Source organism: Ictidomys tridecemlineatus, chromosome 5 (assembly GCF_052094955.1).
Source record: "Ictidomys tridecemlineatus isolate mIctTri1 chromosome 5, mIctTri1.hap1, whole genome shotgun sequence".
NCBI lineage: Eukaryota > Metazoa > Chordata > Mammalia > Rodentia > Sciuridae > Ictidomys > Ictidomys tridecemlineatus.
In genome coordinates, this window is record NC_135481.1 from 183598522 (window position 1) to 183625799 (window position 27278).

General features: G+C 36.4%; 1 protein-coding gene across 6 annotated transcripts in view; it reads right to left on the reverse strand.

The window, feature by feature from the left end:
- Zhx3 (zinc fingers and homeoboxes 3) overlaps positions 1 to 27278 on the reverse strand; it is a 138097-nt gene that overhangs the window by 75540 nt on the left and 35279 nt on the right. For all 6 annotated transcript variants that reach the window (XM_078051789.1, XM_078051787.1, XM_078051786.1 and 3 more), the window contains exon 2: positions 7867 to 7982. The gene's annotated coding sequence lies outside the window, so the exon portion shown is untranslated. The remainder of the gene's footprint in view (positions 1 to 7866; positions 7983 to 27278) is intronic.

Consider the following 27278-nt stretch of genomic DNA (forward strand, 5'->3'; position numbering starts at 1 on the left):
TATTCCCTTTTCAAGCTGTAGACACCTCTCACCTGGATGACCACCACAGCTGCTTAACTGCTTCTCCTCCCTGAAGTCTGTGCTTCATTAGTGCAGTTGAAGTTAGCTTTCTAAGAAGGAACTTAAGCATGATCTCCCCTGCTTTAAAACTTCTGTGCTACAACTCACAGTTTATAAATGGAAATTTGTTGGCCAGGTATTCAAGGTGTGTCACTATCTGGCTCCAATATCTCTCTGACCAGTCTCATCTCCAGCCACTCTCCCAAGAAGGGGTTGATGCACTAGGGGACCCTTAAGCCCCACCCTCTCACTTTATCCTGTCTCACAAAAGCCCTGCTGGTACAAGCAATAATGCTTGTACCAGAATACCTTTGCCCACTCATCAAATGTGGCTCCCTCCTTCCTTCGTGCCGCCAATACACCTGATATATCACATCTTTTGCCTCTGTTAGTTACATGCCACTTACTCAAGCAAAAAAGGGACCTTGAAAGCAGGGACAGATCTGTCCTTATCTTTGTATATCCTGCCCCTAGCTCAGTGCTTATCAACTCCAATTGAGGCCTAAGTGGTTAATAACTAACTCAATGAATCAAAAAGAGCAAAATACTAATGAATACTAGGCTGAAACTCAGAAGAATTAATATACATCACAGAATAAATGTAAAATGTGAAAGGAAAAATAACTGGTGGGCAGGAGGCCAGATAAGGAACAGGAAGAGAGAATATCAAAAAAGAAAGAAACTGAATTTGCTAATATGAAGAAAAGTTCCTGCTTCAGCTTTGATGGTAGTAAGTTAATAAGGAAACAAATGTTATTTTTAACATTAGGGAAATTCAAAGATTGTTCACCTTGAAAATTTGCTTAAAGGCTACAAAGAAGCAAAGATATTCCATAACAGAAGGCATAATGACAAAAACACAATTAAGAATTACGTAAATTAAGAAATATTATTAAAATGAGTATTGTACAAAAACAAGAATAAAAACTAAATACACAGCTAAAAATCCTGAGGGGAGAGGAAAAAAGAATCCAGAGCAATTTTCTAAAAGAAAGATAATAGTTATTTTGAAGCCAAAACCACAACACTTTAGAAGGGTTCATTAACAAATTGGCAAGAGTTGCTGTCTAAGAAGGAATTGTTTGCCTAAGGATAGGAATGAATGGGAAACTGACTCTTTACTATATCCTTTTGTATTTTTTAAATTTTTATATTTCAACTAAAAATTCCTGTGACTATGTGAAAAGTGAAAATTCTAAAAGTAAATGAATTACAGAACACATAAAATTAGAAAAACTGGACACAAAAAGCAACAAAATGATAAAATAGTAATACTATATATGTGCTAATAAATTTGGATAAAACTGAATAGACTGACTTTTTAATAAAAATATATAATTCTAGGGGCTGAGGTTGTGGCTCAGTGGCAGAGCGCTCGCCTAGCATGTGTAAGGCCCTGGGTTTGATCCTCAGCACCACATAATAATAAATAAAGGTATTGTGACGATCTACAACCAAAAAATACACACACACACACACACACACACATTTCTAATGCTGACAAAAATAAAACACCCAACATCTTTTTAAAAAATTCTGATAAATTCTTGTGCTATGGGTGTCCTATTAAGGAATTTGGAGCCCGACCCCACAATATGTAGATCGGAGCCAACCTTTTCTTCTATCAGACGCATAGTCTCTGATTTGATATCAAGGTCCTTGATCCATTTTGAGTTGACTTTTGTGCATGGCGAGAGTTAATAAAAAGAATCAACAAATGGGACTTACTTAAACTAAAAAGTTTTTTCTCAGCAAGAGAAACAATAAGAGAGGTAAACAGGGAGCCTACATCATGGGAACAAATTTTTACTCCTCACACTTCAGATAGAGCCCTAATTTCCAGAGTATACAAAGAACTCAAAAAATTAAACAATAAGAAAACAAATAACCCAATCAACAAATGGGCCAAAGACCTGAACAGACACTTCTCAGAGGAGGACATACAATCAATCAACAAGTACATGAAAAAATGCTCACCATCTCTAGCAGTCAGAGAAATGCAAATCAAAACCACCCTAGTATACCATCTCACTCCAGTAAGATTGGCAGCCACTATGAAGTCAAACAACAACAAGTGCTGGCGAGGATGTGGGAAAAAGGGTACTCTTGTACATTGCTGGTGGGACTGGAAATTGGTGCAGCCAATATGGAAAGCAGTATGGAGATTCCTGGGAAAGTTGGGAATGGAACCACCATTTGACCCAGCTATTGCCCTTCTCGGACTGTTCCATGAAGACCTTAAAAGAGCATACTACAGGGATACTGCCACATTGATGTTCATAGCAGCACAATTCACAATAGCTAGACTGTGGAACCAACCCCGATGCCCCCTCAATAGATGAATGGATAAAAAAAATGTGGCATTTATACACAATGGAGTACTATGCAGCACTAAGAAATGACAAAATCATGGAATTTGCAGGAAAATGGATGGCATTAGAGCAGATTATGCTAAGTGAAGCTAGCCAATCCCTAAAAAACAAATGCCAAATGTCTTCTTTGATATAATGAGAGCAACTAAGAACAGAGCAGGGAGGAAGAGCAGGAGGAAAAGATTAACATTAAATAGAGTCATGAGGTGGGAGGGAAAGGGAGAGAAAAGGGAAACTGCATGGAAATGGAAGGAGACCCTCACTGTTATACAAAATTACATATAAGAGGTTGTGAGGGGAATGGGAAAAAATAAGGAGAGAAATGATTTACAGTAGATGGGGTAGAGAGAGAAGATGGGAGGGGAGGGGAGGGGGGATAGTAGAGGATAGGAAAGGTAGCAGAATACAACAGTTACTATTATGGCATTATGTAAAAATGTGGATGTGTAATTGATGTGATTCTGCATTCTTTGTAATGTTTTGAATAACCAATAAAAAAATTCTGATAAATATATTCACCCAAAGCAGCTACTCTGATACCTTATTAGTGAATCCTTTCAAACACTTCAGAAATAATTCACATGGTACAAATCATGCCTAAAATAGGTCAAAATATAGGTTATCTAGTTTAGTCTTCTAAATTGATCCTAAAACTGGCTAAAGAAAGTGAAAAAAAAGCTGGGCATGGTGTCATGGTGGGAATTATATGCCTATAATTCCAGCAGATCAGGAAGCTGAGGCAGGAGGATTCTGAATTCAAAGCCAGCCTTAGCAACTTAGCAAGGCCCTAAGCAACTTGGCAAGATCCTGTCTCTAAATAAAATACAAAAAAGGACTGGGGATGTGGCTCAGTGGTCAAGCACTCCTGGGTTCAATCCCTGGTATCAAAAAAAAAAGTAAAAAATAAAAATGTACAAAACTCACTCAGAATTTTCACACTCAAAACATTAAAAGAAATAATAGTAAATATAATTTAGGAATAGATTAAATTTTTTAATTGTGTCAACAGACACTAAAAGTATATTCATTAAAACTGAGCAGTTATACTGAGTATGGTAGTATATGCCTGTAATCCCAGCTGCTTGGGAGGTTGAGGCATGAAGATTGCAAATTCAAAGCCAACCTCAGGAATTTAGCAAGGCTTTAAGCAACTTAGTGAGACTCTGCCTCAAAATAAAAAATAAAAATGACTGGGGATGTGGCTCAGTGGATAAGCACCCTTGGGTTCAATCCCTGGTACCAAAACAAAAACAAAAACAAAAATCCAACAGCTATTTTTAATGTAAGGATTCTAAAACTAATAAAAAAGATATATATTTTTACCCTGACTGAAGTACCTATTTAAAACTAAATGTAAAAAAAAAAATATGCTGTCATTAAGTATAGGTACAAAATGATGAAGCTTTCTATCAAATCACTGTTAATTAATATAGTATCAGGGGCTAGAAGAACAGTCCAGGGGTAGAGCTCTTGCCTACCATGCACAAGGCCAAGGGTTTGATCCCCAGGACCTTAAAAAAATAAATAAAGTTGTAACTTCTGACACTATATATAGTGCAACATAAAGCAACATAAAAATGAATGAGAGGGGCTGGGGTTGTGGCTCAGTGGCAGAGCACTTGCCTAGCATGTGTGAGGCACTGGGTTCAATCCTCAGCACCACATATAAATAAATAAAGAATAAAGGTACATCAACAAGTAAAAAATATTTTTAAAAATGAATAAGAGCTACAAATAAAGGCAGAGATAAACTATTTTTACATTCAATAAATACCACTGTATACTTATAAAAACTAAATGAATCATTTGAATGGTTATGATGAGTTTAAAGTGATCAGAGCCATCACCAATAAGGAAAAAAATCATGTATATTCCAGATTTTCAAACTTGAGTACATGTGAAAAATCACCCAGGGAAGAAGCTTTTAAAAATTGTCAATACTATGACTTGCCCCAGATAAAATGCCTCAGAACCTCTAGGGGATGGATCAGACATTAATATTTTATAAAGCTTCTCAGGTGACTTAATGTGAAGCCTACAATTCAATTATTGGAAGAGCTTAAAAATGCAATGCAAAATGTGTAACTATTTGTATTTGCAAATGGGAAGAGAAACACTGCTGAAATTTAGAAGAGGAAACTTGACAGGAGACACAGTTAGCTCCTATGCTAATGTTTGCAGTTTAGACAAAAACCAATACCCAAGTCAATGGAGGGGGACATGACCCACAGCCTCAATAGACTGATGGAAATGAAAGGTCATTAGTCTCTGCCCAAGTGCTGTTAAAATGGAAAGCATGAATGAGAATTTGACAGAGGCTTAGGTGGTCCAGGATTACATACATACCTGTAGAGGCTACATGCAAGATAAATTCTCACAAATGCAATTGTTGAGTCAAATGGTATGCATCTTTAAAAGCGAGAGATTTATTTTAAAAAGATCTTAAGTATGACAAAGAAAAAGCACGACATCAAATTATCATCGCATATAGGTAGGAGTGGAGTGGGAGAGACCAAGTAAGCTGAAGTCAGGCAAGATGGCTCAGTATTACCAGGAAGTAGGTAAGAGATGGATCTCAAACAAAATTTCTGTAATTCCAACATGGCTTTACTCTTGCCACCTACCTCCTCCCACTTCAAACTCTAGTCATCACACCCAATGTCCCCATCCTACCAGACCCCTAACCCAACAGGCATTGCTAGGGCCTATCTGATATCCTCTGTCCTAAGTGCAATATTCTTTCAAGGCCCCTCCCACTGGAACAACTCTCTTTTTGCTTAACTCCCTATATTTTACCATCCAAAACTTTCCTAGACATTTCTGTTTAAGTAATATTTCATGTCTGGTGTTTGGTATAAATATCTTATCTGCCATTTATTTATATTCTGGAAGTAGAATACAAATTACCTTCCATATTAAAAACCTATTTTTGACTATGGCATTTAAGCCCTCTTTTTTATTAGACTTTTAATATACAATTTAAGATGCTTCCTTCATGATGTTTTTCTGTTCATCATTTTCAATCCAATCACATGACCTCTAAATTTACTTCATCTTCCTAACATAAGCATGCTTCATTCTTTCCCTAAACAAACACCTACTAAACATCTATTCTCTGGCACTGTTTTAGATCCTGGAGATAAAGTTCTTGTCCTTGGGGAGCTCAGGCAGTTGAGGTGTATGGGTGTGGAGGGAGGACAGGGAGACAGCCAATAAACAAGTATTTGTTTAGCAGTCAAATGTTAGTAAGTGACCTGGAGAAAATTTAAAAGGATAGATGCCAAGGGTATGATAATGTCAATTTCAATTGATGGTGTCATGGAAGGCATCATTGATAAGGTAATTTGAGGACAGAAACCTAGAGGGAGAGGACAGGAATCCTGTGATTTCTGGCAGGAGAGGATTCCAGGCAGAAAAACAAGTACAATGGTCTGGAAGCAGGAACATTTCTAGACTAATTGAAGTTCAACAAGAGCAGAGTCAGGGTGAGGGTACGCATTAGAAAGTGTATGTACAGGCTGGGGATGTGGCTCAAGCGGTAGCGCGCCTGCCTGTCATGTGTGCGGCCCGGGTTCGATCCTCAGCACCACATACAAACAAAGATGTTGTGTCTGCCAAAACCTAGAAAATAAATATTAAAAAAATTCCTCTCTCTCTTTAAAAAAAAAAAGAAAATGTATGTACAAGAAACTTGTCTTATACCATTGTTAGAGGGTTGATGTATAATGCCACTAAATAGTTTTACTCAACTTTAAAACTCAGAGTTAAAGAATGATCAGGCTTGGAAGATATAATATATCCAAGAATAGTCCTGCTATAATCCATTACTGAAGCACAGGGAAGAAAAAAACCCCACCCCTCCACCATCATGAAGCAGAAAGTTCCAGAGGTTACAATTAAGGGGAAATTACTACAAGTTTGCGCAGGAATGATGTTGCCATGGCGTTGTCTGAAGAATACTATGGTACATAACTCCCAGCATCCTATAGCATCAATGACAATGTCTCCATTTCCTTCCAAAAATTTTTATCCAACATACTGGAGAAAGTTTCTTAACTTCATAGAGGAAAATAATATAAAAGATTTCCTTTATTTAAAAAGTTTACTAGAGTGTATGTGTTTCATCAAATGAAGTATATATTTATACTGTTAGTCTTCTTTTTGTTTTTGATACCAGGGATTGAACTCCGGGCGTTTAACCACTGAGCCACATCTCTAGCCCATTTATATTAGAGAAGGGTCTCACTAAGTTGCTTAGGGCCTCAATAAGTTGCTGAGGCTGGCTTTGAATTTGCGATCCTCCTACCTCAGCCTCCTGAACCTGGGATTACAGGAGTGCACCACCATGCTTGGTAGTCTTTATCCTTTGTATTAAATTATTAAAATTTTTTCCTATGCCAGAGTGCTACACATATTGTAGTTAGAATAAGATTTGGAAAACTAGTTTTCAAAGCACAAGTTTTGCATTCAAACCAAAAACTGACACTTGGCCTAATCAACACATCAAGAGACACAATACACAACTCTGCTTTTATGATATCCAATGGTTAACCTACAGTAGAATGAGAAATCTAAGAAATCACCTAGTTATATGTTGAGAGCCACAGCCAAAGGAGCCCCAAAAAACTTCTAGCTGCCAGCAAACTTCCAGCTGCCGGCTGATGATTGGCTCACAGCGGCCCCAGCAACATCTAGCTGATTGGCTCCTCTGCGGTGATGTTCATTGGGCTGTTTCCCTGCCCTTCAGACTGCCAGCTGATGATTGGCTCACAGCGGCCCCAGCAACATCTAGCTGATTGGCTCCTCCACGGAGCTGCTCATTGGGCTGTTTCCCTGCCCTTTCAGACCACGGAGCTGCTCATTGGGGGACTTCTTTGGCTCCGCCCATGCGGCCCAGCCAATCGACCTCAAGAGCAGGAGGATGGTGGGAGGTGGTGAGGTTGGTGTGGGTGAGAGGCTTGTGGAAGCCGGTGGTGGCAGTTGGGCTCTGAGGGTTTTTTTCCTGAGGAGCTGTTTTGTTTGGCATTTGTAGTTCTAAAAATAAAGTTAGTTTCTTTTGACAAGTGGCTCCTGAATTGTGCCCAGACAGACTGCGGCAGTTATACTTTCAATTCATATTTTTAGATTGATCCAAAAAAGGAATAATTTGATCAAAGAGCTCAGGGATAAAAACTGAGTGGGTAGTGCTGGGTTTGTGGCTCAGTTAGAGCAATTGCCTAGCATGTGTGAGGCACTGGGTTCAATCCTCAGCACCACATAAAAATAAATAATAAAATAAATGTATTGTGTCCATAAAAAAAACTGGGGAGTACTAAATAAAGAATATTTAATAGAAATACAAAGACTAAATATGATTATAACAACTTATGTGTTACAAAATTTTAGTAATTGATATAGCAAGAATTTGGGTGAAATTCAGAAGCACATAACTTACCTGAGAAGCATACTTTTCCCTTACTTCATTGTTATTTCCAGTTTCCCCTTCACTTTATGCAGTCGCACATGCATCTTCAAAGGGTCACTTGTTGCTTCTGCAGTTGCAATTCAGTTCTATAAAAGAATGACAATCATCACTTCACAAGAAGAGAAGGCACATTCTAGGAAGCTGAGTTATCTAATCTCATGTCCTAATTCATTTTATAACTATATATAAATAGAAGGTGGGAAGAATTTAAAAAGTTATCAAAATACAAACTAGTAATTTAAAACTGTTAAAATTCTAATGGAAATAGAACATATAAATGGAAGTAAGGAAAACGGAACAAAATGATTCATTAAAACCTGTAATTTTTACATTCCCCTCCCCATCAATGAGTTTTTATTCCTCTCTTAGCTAAGTTTGAGGTGGCTTGGCAGAAATAATAAAATTAACTGAGAGGTAGCCTTAAACTTCAAGGATGCACACACCCTGAAGGATATACTACTCTCTCATGGTTTTATACTCAAAGCCCTGGGAGTTTCCTAGTATGAGCTACAGAATTGGCTCATACTGTAAGTTCCAGGCTAACTACTCTGTTCTCTACATTTTTTTGTCTCTGATTCTTATTCCTATGTTTTTCCATTCTGCCCAGTGCCAATGTTGAGCACACAGTAATACATGGTGAATAAATGAAACAATAAATAGATTTTCAACAAACCACCAGAGAGATGCTTCATGTGATCTTAAAATTACTTGGGAAACACTTGGAAAAAAAAAAAAAAAAACACTGCTCCTGAGATCTTTTTTCTCCAAAGCATTCCCTTTGGTTAAAACACTCATTAGCAGTAAAACAAGCCCCAGTGTGAGAATATGGGAAGGTGTCAGAACTTCAAACAGACATCCAGAACTTGGTACACTACAAAGGGGGACTATGAGCGTCTGTGAATATAAACAGGTTTGCCCTTCAAAAAAGCACCCCCCACCAAAGTAGTTCCCCGTTATCACCAGCATTCTTACATCTTTAACATATACTTATCTTCTACAGTGTGTATCAAGTATTATACTAACAAGCTTTAACCTCATTAACTAATTTAATCCTTATAATAACCCTAGCAGGTAGATTCTATTATTCTAATCATCCAGATAAGGAAATGAGGTATAGAAAGATTAGTTACATAAACTACCCAAGGAAATACACTATGTGCTATGCTGCTTTTCATAGGCAGGAGTCCCTCAATAAATATAACTTCATGGTAAGATAAAGTCTCATTCACCTATTTCACTTTCTTTTACTGCTTTCTTGGCATGTCTAATTAAATAGCTCCATTTATTTATTGAAAAACCTACCTTCTAATTCTCTACAACTTAAAAGCTGGCCTTTTCTCACTTAAGAAATTATCCCTTTGAACATTAGAAAAAGGAAATATTTTAAATTTGGTGGAAATCAAAAGCAATAATTATTTAAAGCTAATTATTCATATACACAAAATACTTCAGCTAATTACATTTATTTCAGGTATTTTTCTATGCTTACGAGATCCCTTCTAACTTTAACATCGGTGGAAGCCCTCCTTAAGCAAGGCATTTCTTCTATTCTGTAGTCAATTAGAACTAATGATCACAATGTCAAAAGCTATGGGTTCAATCCATTACAGCAAAGCACTCCTGTTTTTCTGAGTAGGAAGTTCTGCTCAAGTTCAGATCTTTTGCCAGATACAATCTAAGGTTCCAACTTCAAAAGATCAAGAGAGACTAAGTTTTTAAAAAATGTTTTAAGTTTTTATACAACTCTGCTTGATTGATCTGAAAACAGAATTTTGCTTTTCCTGACACCAATTCCACTGACAATAAAAAGCATTTGCAAAAGTTTTAGAAAGTGTTGTAAAAATTCCTACTACTGCAATATAGAAAACCTCCATAAATATATGATTACAATTCCATAAATATTTCTAAGATTTAAAAAAAATTACTATATATTTTCATAAACCAAAAACTGTTCCATTTCCAAATAATATGGAGATATTTTAAACATGCTTTTCAAATTAAATGGAAACCAATCAATACCCAGTCTAGATTACATTTTAAAATAACTCAGGACCCATTCAAGGTAGAAGTTTTCCAAGATTCAACAAATAAACATGAAAAAGCAAAACTACATTCCTTAATTGTTATTATAGGAGAAACCCATTTGGGATTGTCTGTCTTCAAGATTTCCTGCCCACAGTTGGAAAGAACTTCCCAATGCACTAATGCTGCAAAACATATGGATTCCAATAGTCACAAGGTAACTATGACAGCAAAGCCACCCATCCTTGTGAGATCATAGAAACCATATGATGTAATTTTTTAAACTGAGGTAAAATTCACACAAAATTAACGATTTAAAAATGTACAATTCAGTGGCATTTAGAATATTCACAATGCTGTGCAACCATTACCTCTATCTAGTCCCAAAATACTTTCATCAAAAACTCAATACTCATTAAATAGCCACTTCCATTCCCCCTCTTCTAGCCCCCGACACCAATATTATGCTTTATGTGCCTACAGATTTACTTCTTTTGGGAATTTCATATAAATGCAATCATATAATAATTCTTTGTGTTGGCCTTCTTGCACTGGCACAGTGTTTCAAGTTTCATCTATATTGTAGTGTCCCCACTTCAAACATTTTTAAGGCTGGTAAGTATTCCGTTATCGAATATATCACATTTTGTCTATTGAGTCAGCCATTGATGGACACTTGGGTTTCCACTTTTTGGCCACTATTAATAGTGCTGTTATGAACAAATATTTACTTGAATACATGTTTTCAATTATTTTGGGTACACATTTAGAAGTGTAATTACTAGAAAATGTGGTAATTTTATATTCAACTTTTTGAGAAAGTACCAAACTGTTTTCAGACCTACAAGCACTAGTGGCTGCACTAGTTTACAGTCCCACTAGCAAAGTTCAAGGATTCTAATTTCTCCACATCCTCACCAATGCTCATAATTTTCTGGTGTTTTGTTTTAAAATTATAGTCATCCTAGTAGGTATCAAGTGGTATCTCATTGTAGTTTTTATTTGCATTTCTTTAATCACTAAAGGTGCAGAGTATTTTTTCATATATATGTCCTTTGGAGAAATGTCTATTTAAGCCCTTTGTCTATATTTTAATTGGTTTGCTTGTCTTTTTGTTGTTGAGTTGTAAGATTATAGATACTAGGCCCTTTTCAGATATGCAAATGATTTCTCCCTTCTTCTGTAGGTTTTCTTTCAACTTACTGGATGGTGTCCTTTGATGCACAATTAAATTTTGAAGTGGCCTAATTTATTTTTTTCTTTCATTGCACATGGGTTGTTTGTTTGTTTTAAGTTTGACTTGTGGTACTGGGAATTGAACCCAGGAGCCCTTTACCTCTGAGCTACATCCCCAGCCTTTCTTTTTTTTTTAATATTCATTTTGGTTGTAGTTGAATACAATACCTTCATTTTATTTATTTTTATGTGGTGCTGAGGATCGAATCCAGCACCCTACACATGCCAGGCAAGCATTCTACCACTGAGCCACAACCCCAGCCCATCCCCAGCCTTTTTAATTATTTATTTTTAAAGTTTGTGAAAGGGTCTTTCTAAATTGTCAGGGCTGGCTTGAATTTAAAATCTTCCTGCCTTGGCCTCTGAAATAACTTGAATTACAGGTGAGCACCACCAAGTCTGACCTCATTGCTTGTGCTTTTGATGTCATCACTAAGAATCCATTATCAAATATAAGGTCATGAAGATTTACCCATATATTTTCTTCTAAGAATTTATAGTTTTTGGTCTTAAAATTCAATCTTTAATCCATTTTTAATTACTGTTAGTATATGGTGTGAAATTGGGGTCCAACTTCATTCTATTGCTTGTAAAAATCCAATTGTCCCAATGCCATTTGTTGAAAAGATTTTTTTTTTCAACTATCAAATGGTCTTCATATCCTTCTCAAAAATCAATTGATTGGGCTACAGAAATAGCTCATTTGGAAGAGTGCTTGCCTCGTATGCACAAGCCTTTGGTTCAATCCCCAGCACCACCAAAAAAAAAAAAAAAAAATCAATTGACCATGCCAGGTATGGCAGTGCATGCCTATAATTACAGCAACTCAGGAGGGCTGAAGTAGGAGGATCACAGGTACAAGGACAGTCTCAGCAACTTAACAAGGCCCTAAGCAACTTAGTAAGACCTGGCCTCAAAATTTAAAAGGGCTGGGAATATAGCTCAGTGGTAAAACACCCCTGCGTTCAACCTCCAGTACAAAAAAAGAGAGAGAAGTGATAGACATATGGACTTACTGCTAGACTCTCAATTTTATTCTACTGATCTTTATGTCTATCCATATTGATAGCACCACACTGTTTTTATTATTATAGCTTTGTTGTAAATTTTGAAATTGAGATACCTGAGTCTTTAAACTTCATTTTTTTCCCAAGATTATTTTGACTATTCAGGGTCTGTTACAATCCCATATAAATCTGAGGATCACTTTTTCCATTTCTGCAAAAAATGTCACTGGGATTTTGGTAGAGATTTCACTGCATCTTTAGATTTCTTTGGGTAGTACTGCCATCTTTATAATATTAAGATTTCCAATCCATGATCATGAGATGTCTTTTCATTCAAAGATATAATTCTGATGTTATCTTAAAAATATTTGATATAGTAATACACTAACTTCCTTTAGTTGTCTGTATTTCTATGGTAATTTTCAAACAGCTGGATTAACAAATATAAAGTTTACATTTGCAGTGAGAATACAATATTCATATTCTAGAGAATGGGTCAATTATTCAAGGTCTGATTGCTTCTGTAAATAAGAAATGTTAAAACTCAAGGATTTTCATTTCTCAGAATTTTAATTAATTTTCTTTTTTAATATTTATTCTTAAGTTTTAAGTGTACACAGTATCTTTATTTTACATTTATGTGGTGCTGAGGATCAAACCCAGTGCCTCGAGCATGCTAGGTGAGCGCTCTACCGCTGAGCCCCAGCCCCAGCCCCAGCCCCAGCCCCAGCCCCTGTAATTAATTTTCATCATCATCAGTTCCTAGTAAAGCAGTTGATACACAAGAACTGTTTATGTTCACTGATTCTTAAGTTGTTCAACAGACTTTGCAGAATACAGGACAAATTCCCCCTTCCCCAATTTGTTATGAAACACTAGCTACTTTGCCAATGAGTCTTCTCAAAGAAGCTTGGTTAGTCAAGCTTAGTGTCAATTGTAATTTGGTGGGGGGGTTAAGGAGGAAAAATTTGAAAAAATCTTTAATATTTTTTGGCTAAAATCTGTCACATGATCAATTGAGAGAACAATTACTTGACATTATAAATATTTCTTGGGCAAGACACAATCTGTTCTATGCTCTCACATAAAAATTAGAATTGAAGACAACATAGTAACCTAGAAAAAAATAACTACGGAGTACTCTGAGACTAGCCATTTCATGGAAATTGCATATTCTACAAAAGTAAAAGCCATTTGAGACTGGTGGATTGAGTCTGAGAGGTAGTGATTGCTTCAGAGTCCATGTCTGGTGCCAACTTTTCAAAGCTTCAGTTTGTACCTCCTCTCAATACACAAACCATGCGAGATTCATGGTCTGAGGTGATCCAGCAAAATCAGAAAGGCTTTTAAGAATCAAATTACCTATAAATAACTTTAATCAGAAAATACTATCTGGTGTTGAAATAAATAGCTATCGACCAAATCCTGAAAAACAGATATCCAATTCCATCTACTTTGTCATCTATAATGAAACTAAAGGTAATAAAAATATCTTCTGGCAGGTTCTTGGGGTCAGTGTTTTGGCAGGAAATGCTGCTAACATAAAGTTAGAAGTTCTGAGTCATTGTTGAGTTTTGCTTTTTGTTTTATACCAGAAACTTGAACTTGAAAAGGAAAAAGAGGGGTCAGAATAACCAGGTTAAGAACTTGATCCAGATAAGGCAAGAGCTGGACAACAGTCCCAGGAGGGGAAGAGCTGCGTAACAATGAACATGAAATGGACTGCTTGCTGATCAAGTCCAACACCCAAGCAGTCAGAGGATCCCTTTAGCACAGGCATCAGCAAGGCTGGTCAATATACCATCCAGGTAGGGCTCACTCTCATGGCATGAGTTTTGCCACAAATTTTCCATAAACAGAAAGCTCTTTAACAGCAAGTAGAAAGAGCTGCTTCTTTGGTCCTGCTTACTGCCTAATGAGGTTCTATTTTCAGGCCCTTACAATTTCTCACCCTCCAAGTATTTTCAACAAGCCAACTGAATAACTGTACTTCTCCCTCCATATTTCTTCAGTTTTAGTCACACTCAGTTCACTTGAGTTTTCAGGATGTCCCAAAGCTGAAATACTGAGGCATCTGCCTGGGAGCTGGCAGGCCTGCTTCAGCTTTGTTCTCTGCTTTCTCTCTGGTGGTCCTAGCTACAAGCTCTTGGAAACCAGCCCTTAATTGTAGGGCAAATGCCTGGTTTGCAAGCCCTGCTAGACAGGAAAAGAGAAGCAGATGAAATGCTGAAGTTTATGACACAGCTACAAAACTAACCAGTCTCAATTTAAAAGAGCCAAAATCTGGACACATGTCTGTCAACATGAGAATGCATAAACAAATTGTGGTATTCAAACAATGGAATACTATGGATAAACCAATTAAAAGATAGATAAGTATCTAATACACATATCATAGAGGAATCTCAAAATCATGTTGAGCAAACAAAGATAAACACAATAATTATTATATATTCTGCTTAATGGAGTTCTAGAAAAGAGAAAATTTATTGTAGTAAAAATCAGAAAAGACTTTACCTTTGAATGGTGAGGGTACATAAAGGAACTTTGCCGGAGTGACAAAAATATTCTACATATGGCTTGGGGTGGTGTCTACATCAGTAAAACACTTGTCAAAACTTATTAAACTATACCCTTAAAATATGTATACTTTGCTATATATGAATTATACCTCAACTTTTTAAAATGAAAAAGTTCAAATACTTGTTTTGAAATAACACAAAGGCAGTTTTCCAACACTTTGCACCTATGTGGCCAACATTCTGCAAAAGAGAGAAATTTCTTTAGAGGTGTATGGAAATTTATATCAATGAATTGTTTTGATTATATAAAGGATATCTTCAAATTTCTCTTAATCTACCCTCCATATTAATTATGTTAAGCATGCTTTAAGAGCTGAAAGTACACTGTAGAAGATGAAAATACTAATTTTTTTTAATTTTGGGGGGAAAAAAGCCCTCAATTATAAGCCAATATTGGGAAATTGGAAAATACAGAAGTGTACCTAAGACTATAGGGAAAGGGGATTCATATAATCAGAGTTACAAACATAAAGAAGAAAATAAAGTGACTTCCAAAACATCCACTACCCAGAGATTAGCACTGTAAACTTTTTACACACACACATATAAGTTTACCCAAATGGGATCATACTGAACATACTATTTTTCATTTTAAATATATGTAACAAATACTTCTAATGCTATCATGCATTCTTTGAATTTTTATTTTATTTTATTTTATTTATTTTTTTTAATACTAAAGACTAAACTTAGAGGACTTTACCATTGAGCCACATTCCCCAGCCTTTTTTATTTTTTATTAGGATACAGGGTTTCACTAAGTTGTCCAGGCTGGCCTTGAACTGACAACCCTCCTGCCTCTGTATCCTAGTAGCTGAGATTACAGGTATGCATCTGGCTCATTCTTTGTTATTATACTACTATAATTAAACATTTTCATGTGATTACTTGTCCTTCACATTTCTCTTGCCTACCATGTGTAGGCAAGTTGGCAATTTAAAAAATAATGCTGAGTTTTTATTCCTGATTATAATATATTTTGTATGAAATGTGGAAAATACAGAAGAGTATATGACTGCAGGGGGAAAATTACAGAATTCAAATCATAACAATCATGACTGCTAATTTTTATTTTTCTTTGCATTTTTTTATAGAAATAATAATCTAGGGGCTGGGGTTGTGGCTCAGTGGTAGAGTGCTAGCCTAGCATGCTTGAGGCACTAGGTTCGATCCTCAGCACCACATAAAGATATTGTGTCCACCTAAAAATAAAAAATAAAAATTTAAAAAAAAAGAAATAATAATCTAAATAAATCTCTTTCTAGAGCAAGTTTTCTCACCTAGCACTGTTATGTGAACAGTTTTCCCTGCCATTAACAACTTTTTAAACATGTGTTTTTTGTTTTTTGATTTTTGTTTTGTTTTGTTTTGGGGGGGTACTGGGGATTGAACTTAGGGGCACTCAACCACTGAGCCACATCCCCTGCCCTATTTTGAATTTTATGTAAAGACTGAGTCTCAGTGAGTTGCTTAGCACCTTGCCATTGCTGAATCTGACTTTGAACTCCTGATTTTTTTGCCTCAGCCTCCTGAGCCACGAAGATTACAGGCATGTGCCACTGCACCTGGTTTAAACATGTGTTTTTGTTAGCCTTATTTCATTTGCTGAATTTTGTTAGCTGCATTGATTTGCCATAATTTAAAAATTAACCCACTATCAGGTATCTGAACATTTTTATCCACTTTACATCATTTTTTAATATAAAAATTGTCTTCATGATTATTTCCTTAGGATAAAGGGTCAAAGAATATGAATATCTTAAAGGCCAGTATTGCCAAACTGCATTGTGCCACTCTGCATTCCACAAGAGTATCTAAGAATATCTGTACTTCTATACCTTGCTAATATTCAATTTCTCTTTCTCTCTCACACACTCTCCCCCATATACTCCTGACCATAACCCCTCACACACTCACACACACCCACTTTGCTAATTTGATATGAGAAACTTTAAATGGGGGCTGGAGTTGCGGCTCAAGTGGTAGAGCACTCGCCTAGCATGTGTGAGGCACTGGATTCGATCCTCAGCACCACATAAAAAATAAAATAAAGATATTGTACCAACCTAAAACTAAAAACTAAATTTTAAAAAAAAAGCACCAAAAACTTTAAATGCATTTTTCACTGATAGAATGAGGTCGTTCTCCATTTGGTTAAGCCTCCTATAGTTCCTCTGCTGTGAATAGTCTGTTAAATTCCTTAGACATCTGACACTTTTCACAGGTAACCAAAAAGCATTTGAGATTTCTGGCTCAACACAAATAATGGAACATTACAATGTATCTCTCTTGTCTCTTAAAATGACCAATATAAAAGACTATTTATTATAAACATTAGAATATATATATATTAAACATATAAAAGTAAAATAAGGATAAGTTCACAGAAACATAGGATAAGCAGGAAAGATGCCATCAGGACATCAGGAGAATAGCATGATAACTTCTACCAAAAAAAAAAAAAAAGCCATTAGGACTGACTGTTGTGACTGTTGACAATGCTAATCATTGTAAAGAAGATTCAATTTGAACCAAACAAAAGAAGGAACCTCTAAAGTCAGGCATGGTGGCACATGCCTATAATTCCAGCAACTCAAAAGACTAAGGCAGGAGGATCACAAGTTCAGGCCCAGCCTCAGCAATGGTGAGGCCCTAAGCAACTCAGTGAGACCCTGTCTCAAAATAAAAAATAAAAAGGAATACAGGGGCTGGGATTGTAGCTCAGTGGTAGAGCACTTGGGTTCAAGCCTCAGTACCACATAATAAAATAAAGGTATTGTGACTATCTACAATTAAAAAAAAAAAAAAGGAATGGTGTTCCAGCCCAGTGGAGGTTAAGCGCCCCTGGATTCAATCCCTGGTGCAAAAAAGAAAAAGATGGAGGGGAACCTCTAAAAATGTCATTGTGCCCACAGAACCCTGGGAGGAAACAAACCCAAATTCAGAGACTATAGAAGTTAGATGTGGAAGTAAAAGTGAGCCAGTGATTATCAGGAAAATAATTAAAGATCTAGGGAACAGCTGCATCTTCCAATGTTCTCAAGCTAAACTGTGAGAAGAGGTCTCTACAATAAAATGGAGGATCAGCTGTAGGGACCACCCACACAGGTGCTAGGACTAGAAAATGAAGAAACAGTACCTCAAATGACAAGGCACACACTCACCCAGAAGGCAGCTGATTGCACACAGTACTTAGCAGGTCCAGGGATAGTATATTCTGAATTTACTTCTGGAAAAACAAAAATCCCCATTTGGGCTGAGAGCCACCTTGATCACACAACCAAGTTCTCAGCCCTGGTTGCACCTAAGAATTCTCTGGGGAGCTTTTTAAAGACCAATTGCCAGGAAAGTGGCTGTGATTCAGTGGTAGAACACTTGCCTAGCATGTGTGAGCACTGGGTTGGATCTTACCACCAAATAAAATATATAAGAGACACTAAATGCCTAGGCCCTACACAGTTCAATACAATCGGCATTGACAGAGGGAGTGAGCCCAGGCATTTGTGTTAATATGCTCTTCACATAATTAAATGTACCCTTAGAATTGAAAATCACTGGTCTGGATCTTCGTTTATGCATGTGAACAGAAAACCAACTAAAAATCACACACTAAGAAAAACAGATTAAAAAGTGACACTAAACTGAACAGAGGAACCAAATCCAGAGGAAACAAGAGTTAATAAAGGAAAGAGAAAACAATTTTAGTAATCTCTGAAAGCTCTATGAAGATATCATTTAAAAGACCTATGAAGATTGTAAGAGCAAAGTAGTAATGCTAAAAAGTTATTAGTGGGGAATAAACAAAACAACAAAAAAGTTTTAATCCCTCAACAAAGGTCTGCACAGCAAAAAGAAGAGGAGCAAAACCAAAGACACAAGCAGTGATTTGGAAGACTGAACCCATCAACTCTCTCAAATTAGGAAATATGAAGGGGAAAGAAGGATGAATATAGACAACAAATACCTGACTAACATATGCCTAACTTTTTCTTTTCTTTCTTAAAGAGAAAGTAAGTGGAAAGAAATTACCAAAGAGATAATAGGGCCAATTTTTTCTCTGTTAGAGACTGGGGTATTAGGTTGAAAGGGTCTATCAAGTGCCTTATAACAATACCTAAAAGGAAACACCTAAATACAACCTGATGAAAATTTTAAATCACAAAAATAAAGAGTTAAATTCTGCAGTTTAAGGTTGGAAGAAGAGGGGTCCTAACTGTAACAAATGGAAAACTAGATTTGCAACAGACTTCTCATTGTAATATCAAATTAAAATATACAAATGAAGCAATTTCTACCAAGTTTTTAAAGGTAGAATCCCATATTCTCTTAAAACTGTCACGTATTAAGGCAAAATAGTTATTTGGGAGCATGCAAGAGCTCCATGAATTTTTACCACCATGAATTTGGAGTGGGAGGGAGAGACTCGAAGTTGTATCAGCAAATTAAATTTACCTCCATGAAATAAAAGATGAGTTGGGATACAAGAAGCAATGCTAAACAACAACAAAAAAAGTAAACTAAAATCCACCACCATTATTAATAAAATAGATGCGAGACAAAAATTCAACTGCTAATAAGAATTCTGTAAACAAAAGAGATAATATAAAAAAAATCAGAAACTTCAAAAGAAATCTGGGAACCAAAGTAATAGGAAAAAAATAAGCAGATGTACACTTAAAGTCTTCTTTAGAGAGGAAATACAGATGTCATTTAAGTTTGGATGCTTACAGAGAAAGTTAGTTCAAATAAAGAGATGAGCCAGGCATATTGGCACACACAAGTAATCCCAGCTATTTGAGAGGCTGAGGTAGAAGGATCACAAGTTCTAGGTCAGCCTGGGTAATTTAGCCAGATCCCGTTTCAAAATAAAATAAAAGGGATGGAGATGTAGCTCAGTTGTAGATCACCTGCCTACCATGTGCAAGACCCTGGGTTAATGCCTTATAATGCGTGCACACAGACACACACATACATACATACACACACACACACACACACACACACACACACACACACACCACACCACACCACAAGTTATGATTCCTCCAGATAGTAGATGGATGATACTGAATAGAAGTGAGAGCTCTCAGAATGAGGTTAATTGGTATAACACCATGCCACACATAGCCTTGAAGTCAGATTTAGACAATTTAAATGTTGCAATGCCTCTCAAAATGTAGAATGGATGGAAGTGAAGCAAGAGTAGTAGCAGAGAGAAAGCAGCAAGCTACTACAGAAGTCCAGCATTAGTCCTACATTAGGATGTTGGCAGTGGAGATAAGTTTTGCGTACATGTTGGAGGTAAAATCAGCAGGCCCTCTGGTGGATTGCACATGAGGGAAAGACTTAAGGATGACTCCCAGGTTTCTGGCTCTAACAACTAAATCCATGAAGGTATCATTTTACCAAGATGGGTTATATTGGAATCAAAGAAATGATTAAGTAACCTTGCAATGCTTTTGCTCTGGTTTAATTTTTCATTTGAATTCTAGATTCTAAGGTATGCTGCAAACATCCAAAGCAATTACGTGATTTGTCTTCTCATCCTCCCTACCAAGTAGCTATCTTCCTAAAGCACATATTTTTACCCATATTTAATACTGTAGGGCAATTCCTCAGAGGTCCATTAGACATAATTAGGCTTTTCATACCTCTGATGAGGTCTGCCTCTAAATTATGGCCAAATATCAACTCTAGAAACCTAAATTCATTGTACATCGTAAAACTGGGCAAATAAAGAATCTACTGAAATAGGCAATGACTCAGGACTACTTCTAATATTCCCTAAAGATAAATTATTTTGAGAAGCTACAGACTTAAAAAGTCAGTGCATCACCAAATATGAACACCTAGCCATTCCATTTTATGTGTGTATATATGTGTGTGCATGGGTACATGTGTGTACACACATGCACCCACACACATGCATTCACATGCCAGTGATTTACTAAAAATGACAACCCTTTTCTTCATCTGAAGTTCATAATGGAGGACTTCAGCTTTTCACTAAATAAGAAGCTGAATAACTGTCTATAAAATCAAGTTTGCCTACCACTAAGAGCAAAGGCTTGTACCTCTTTCTAGGGAGCCAATCACTCAACATTAACCACTAAACATTAAGCACTGTGAATTGAAGACAAACATGAGGAATCACATTCTCCAATTTCTAACTCAGACTGTTTAGAACTCAGCTTCTCTTAGGAACACTAAATGGAAAGACATTTTACAAAGGTCTTTGGTAGAAAGAGGGTAAGGAGAAAGTAAAAAAAAAATATGCTATGCTTTCATATTTTTGGATATCACAAGTATGTGTATGTTACTTACATAACTTTTAAAAGGAAGGAAAAAAAAAGAAAAGACCATTACACAAAGCTTCCACTTCCCAATCTTTGTAATAGAAAAGCCTCCCAGGAATAATGAGAAAATTGTACTTGCTTCATAATGTTTTGATCACCAAATAAGGAATACTTATTATGTAATTATTTTAAAAGGAATACAGTTGTTGATCAAATAAATGAATTTGTAAACATTTAGTACTTACAAGGCACCAGGCTGCATGCTGTCCTAAACTCTCCTACTCCCAGACCCCTCACTGTCCTGTTCTGATCTCTGCTCTAGTTGCTTCAAGCCCCGCCTCACATGCCAACTATCCCCACAGCGAGTTCTTGCCACAGAGCCAGCCACCCACTGAACATCTGCTCTTGGATGACCCACTACCTCCCAAGCTCCACATGTCCCAAACCAGAATCCTCCTCTTCCTCAGACTTGATCCAACTCCTATGCTGTCCGTTCTCAATACAGGCTGAGATGGTACACTCCTGCCAGTAATCCCAGCTTCAGCGTAGATGCTTCTTTCTCCAACATACTTTCCCTAACTACCCCTGTTTCTCCTTCTCTAAATACTCAGTTGACTGTCCCTCTGCTGATCATTCTGTTTGCACATGCTGAATTATAATTTCCTTTCACTTTTCTGCATCCACATTAAATTATAAATTACTTGAGGCCAGGGTCACATCTGCTACTCTTTTCCATGGACAGTATTTATATCAGAAGTATTGGTTATATGAATGCCAGTTTACAGAATAAATATCTCTGGACAAAACACTTTTTTCTTAAGCCATTCCAAATAGAATGCTTTTTCTTAGGATAAACAGAAATATTCTAGAGGAAATAATACTAACCTTGGTGTCAGATCATCTGTTTTCTGGATATTACTGTCATTAACTTCATAACCTTGGTCAAGTCAGTTAACGTGTCTAGGTCTCCATTTCCTTACTTATAAAATAAAGAAGCTGAACTAGCTCATTAAGACTCCTTCCATTTATAAAATTCTGTAAATACTAAATTCAGTAAGACATCATCATCAAATTATTTTCAAGAGAAGCCTTAGCACTTTAATAATTTTACCAAAACAAAGTAATAAAAACTAGGTAGAGGAAGAGGAAGAACAGTGTAGCAGTTAAAAGCATGCACTCTAGGGTGAGTCCTCCCTGGGATCTTGTTTTGACTATGCTGCTCAACGGCTGATGTTATCCTGGTTGTGCTACTTAATAGTTAACACTAACATCAAAGAGTTATCAGCTTCATAGCATCAATTTTTTTTTCATTTGTGAAATAGAATAGAGTTCTCACAGGATTACTAAGCTTAAATAACACATGTAAAATGCTTAGCATAATATGCCTAGTGCAGAGTAAAAACTCAATCAATGCTGACTATTGTTACAATTTTAAACTATTAATAGAGTTCTTGCATTGACAAAGACAAGAAAAATTTATAAGAGCACCAGGGGATGTACTTTCTTTGCATACTTATAAATTCTCTTTAAACTAAAAATGCAAAAAAGTATAAAGAAAAATAGAAAGCAATCATTTCCATTACCAAAATTCACAACTTATAATCGAAAACATTAAAAAAATCTGGAAAGACAGATATTTTGAATTTACAGATTGTGAATTGCTTCTTGCATCCCACTCCTTCCTTCCTTCCTTCTTTTTAGGGATTCTTTAGCAGGGAGCAGTGGATGATAAACTTCTCAGTATTTACTTGAAAAAATAAAATACTTCAACCATGTTCTTGAATGATGGCTTGATACTGAATGATAAATGTTCGCAGTTGACATTTTTTTCTTCACAGAACTTACTACCATCTGACAGGTTATATTTGTTTATGTTATGTCTTAACCTTCCATGTTAGGCAGCCTCTAAGACAGTCCCCAGTGATCTCTGTTTCCTGGCATTCATATCCTTGTGTAACCTCCTCTCCTGGAATGTGGCTGGGCTTACTGACTCATTTCTAACAAATAAAATATAGCAGATGTGATGGAACGTCATTTCCAAGATTAGGTTATATAGAGCCATGGATTCCATCTTGGGTGCTTTCTTTCCTTCTTCTCCTAGGAGAAGCCAACATCAAGTTATGAGGCAACCTTGAAGACGGACACAGCAATAAAGGATGAAGGCCTGGTAGCAACCAGGTTAGTGAGCTTGGAGGCAGTTCCTCCCCCTCCCAAGTCAATACTTCAGACCAGACTGCATCCCCAGCCTACAGATTGACTGCTATCTCATGAAAGACTGCTAGGACCCGCCTAAATTCCTAGCCCATTTCTGTTAGATGCTAAGTGTTTGCTGTTTTAAGGTGCTGACTTCCAAGATCATTTATTATACAGAAACAGATAATTAAGAATCCTCATGTGTACAATCAAGCACAAAATATCACACAATGTAATGAAACACCTACTCTGTAACTAATGCGACAAAGTATATAGCCCTTTAAATTCAAATTTTGAAAAAGCAAGGACTTTATGTTTGACTATAGTTTCTTTTTTTTAAGTTATTTTTAATTTTTTAGTTGCAAATGGACTCAAGATCCTTTTATATATTTATTTTTTTTATGTGGTACTGAGGATAGAACCCAGTGCCTCATATGTGAGGCAAGTGTGCTGCCCACTAAACTACAGCCCCAGCCCTAACTGTAGTTTTCTTAGAGACACTTCTTTATGAACTTGAAGTCTCCATGATGGTAGTGATTTCTGTTCAGTGCTATCATTCCTTTTGCCTAGTAAAGTGACTGGCACACAAGAGTCCCTTAGCACATATTTTCTAAATAAATGCAGTCTAAAATATATGCTGTCATATTAATTACAAATATAGAAAACTAAAAGACGTAAGGATACTTCTCTACCCAGAGTCAAAATTTACAAGCAAGGGCAACACGCCATAGATTCATGGGCAGAAACTGGCCTGAAGAAGAGAGACCACAGTGATATTTAGGGAAAACAATTATAATGAGTACAATTTGCCACAGGTAAATTTAAATTCCTACCTATGACAAATTCTTGCCTTTACGTTATATTCATGTGACCCCTGATCTATAGATATTCTCCATTACCAGAAGTGTCAGAAAATCAGCTGAGGTCATTTTCACAACAGAAGGGTGACTATCCTAAATTATTTTTAAAGCTCTTTCGAATTTCAGGGCTCTGTAATTTTGTATATTTCATTGTATATATTTTCAATTATTTAATACTAACAGTTTAAATTGAACAGATACACATATTTGGAAACTTTTTAGAAGAAATTAGTATACTTTATAGACACACTAATTAATGAACCCTAATAGTGTATAGCCATTTTCAATAATTTCTTGTTTTCAGTTGTGTTGTTTACTATAACTCTGCCTCTGATTTCAAGTTCATGAATGAGAGGCTCCAAAGTCACAGTCATACAGAGAAAATAAAGCAAATCCTTGTTTTATTTCAAATTCAAATTTAAAGAGCTGGTCTTATAAAGATAAGAAGATTATTAGAAAATCTTATGAAAGATTTTCAGTGCCTCTTCAGAAATATATTTATACATTATTTCCAGCAGCTAAATATTTAAATGGCTTAAGCTCAATAAATGTTTTGTCAATTTCATAATTATAATACATTCAGTAATAAAGCTTGAAACTATACAAAAATAAACATAAAAGGGCCGTTTTTGCCATCACACTAGATACAGAATGGGTATTTCCCTCAGTAGTATCTCATCTTATTCATAAAGCATCTGTCCTGAAAATTGGTGCAACTACTATGGAAAGCAATATGAAGATATCTCAGAAAACTTGGAATGAATCCACCATTTGACCCATCTTTCCCACTCCCCAGTTTATACACAAGGATTTAAAATCAGCATACTACAGTGATATAGCCACATCAATGTTTATATCAGTTCAATTCACAATAGCTAAACTATGGAACCAACCTAGATGCCCTTCAATGAATGAATGGATAAATCTGCCTCACATGAGGCCTAAGTAATGGAATTGGCTGATCATGAACTGAATCTTTGAAACTGTGAGCCTAAAATAAACTTTAGGTTGTTCTTGTAATCCCAAAATAAACTCTAAGTTTTTCCTAAAAAAAAAAAAAAGGAGTATCATGTCAATAAAACATCTCAATGTGTCTGTCACATTATATGCTTAAATAAATGTTAATATTTAAAAATAAAGAAAATGTGGCACATATACACAATGGAATATTACTGACTCTTAAAGAAGAATGAAATTATGACATTTGCAGGTAAATGGATGGAACTAGAGAATATCATACTAAGTGAAATAAGCCAATCTCCCAAAACCAAAAGCTGAAAGTTTTCTCTGATTAGCAGATGCAGACCCATAGTGGGGCAGGGGAATAGGGAAGAACGAAGGAACTTTGGGTTGTGTAGAGGTGAGAGGAGGGGGTGGGGTTGTGGAGATGGGAAGCTTGGTAGAAAGAGACATTGTTACCTACATACATGTATGATTACACTACTGGAATAACTCTGAACCATATACAGCCAGAGGAATGAAAAGTTGTGTCCCATTTGTGTACTCTATGCCAAAATGCATTCTACTGTAAACTTAATTAAAAATATATTTTTAAAAAAAGTATCTGACTTCCTTTTGGGTGATATGCCAAGATCTTGAGCTTATTGAACCAATAGAAGGTTTGGATATGTCTACCAATATTCCAAAATTTGCCTCGTTCCTTTCACAGTTTTACCAGTATTAGTTAGGACCACTTATTTAAATAATCCAAGGGGGGCTGAGGTTGTGGCTCAGCGGTAGAGCGCTCGCCTAGCATGTATGAGGCCCTGGGTTTGATCCTCAGCACCACATAAAAATAAATAAAATAAAGGTATAAAAAAAAATCCAAGGGGCTGATGAAAGCCTTTTGCCCCCTAGATTACAAATACCACAGAGAAATGACCCTCTCTTGTTGTTCAGTGCATATTTCAAGTGCCTGAAACATGCCTGATAATAGGTGGTCAATGAAAATGTGTTTAATAAATAATTAATTTTAATGATGTAGGTATTCACCTCTATTCTAGTTGCAGTTTTAACAAAAAGATATCTACAGACTAAAAACTAATCATAAGTCCATACATATTTTGAGTAACAATATGGAATAAGTAAGAGGTTTTTCAAGATGACCAATGTGAAAGGAAAGCATGCATATGTTTGACAAAATTCTATTATGGCTGTTGAAAAAACCTGCTTCAACTGGGTGTGGTGACATGTGCATGTAAGCCCAGTGACTCGGAAGTCTGAGGCAGGAGGATCTGAGGCCAGTATCTACAACTTAGTGAGACCCTGTCTCAAAATAAAAAAATTAAAAGGGATGGAGATGTAGCTCAGTGGTAAAGTGCCTTTGGATTAAATCCCTAGTAAATAATAAATAAATAAATATTAAAAACCCACTTCATAACTTTGAATGATTAAAGGCTACAAAAAAACGCCACAGCCTGCCTGTTTAAAAAAAAAAATGTAAGTCTGCAGCTAGGAGGGGTGGCATGTACCTGTAGACCCAGCACTCCAAAGGCTGAGGTGGTTCACTTGAATTCAGGAGTTCAAGACCAGTCTAGGCAACACAGCAAGATGCTGTCTCAAAAAGAGAAAATTGGTGTGTGTGTTGTGGGGCAGGGGTAACTGATTGAGTATAAATAACTAAAGAATGAATAACAGTTTGCTTTACTGAATGGTGATTATGTGCCAGGTACTGTGCTTGACATCTCACACACTTATTTCATCTAATCCTCACAAAAACCCTAGGAAGCAGATGCTATGTTACCTCTGAGTCTGATCAAGAAAGAGACACTGACAGGTGGTCACACGCTACTAGTATGCAGTGGCAGGGCAGAGATTTCAATGCAGGGTATTACTCTTAACCACTTGGCTATACTGGCAAAGTTAAAGTTTCTCCAAACATAAAATCTCCAGGGAAGCTAGAACCAAGTGAACATGTGGGACATTGGAAAAGCACTCAGCAAATATTAGTTGCCATCTCCCTTCTTGTGTCTTCTCCTCAACTTTCTTCACCTGGAGGCCTTCCATCCTGATTCCCCAGACAATGCTAAGTTGTAGTTTGGGATGATAAGCAGTGACTCAATAATTTGTTTCCTCCCAACCTATAACTTTGGGGGAGCTTTAGTATATTTTAAACAATTTGTGGTGTTGTTTGATGCAGGCTATCAAAAAAGAAATAAAACATGCTATTCAATTACAAAGCAACTA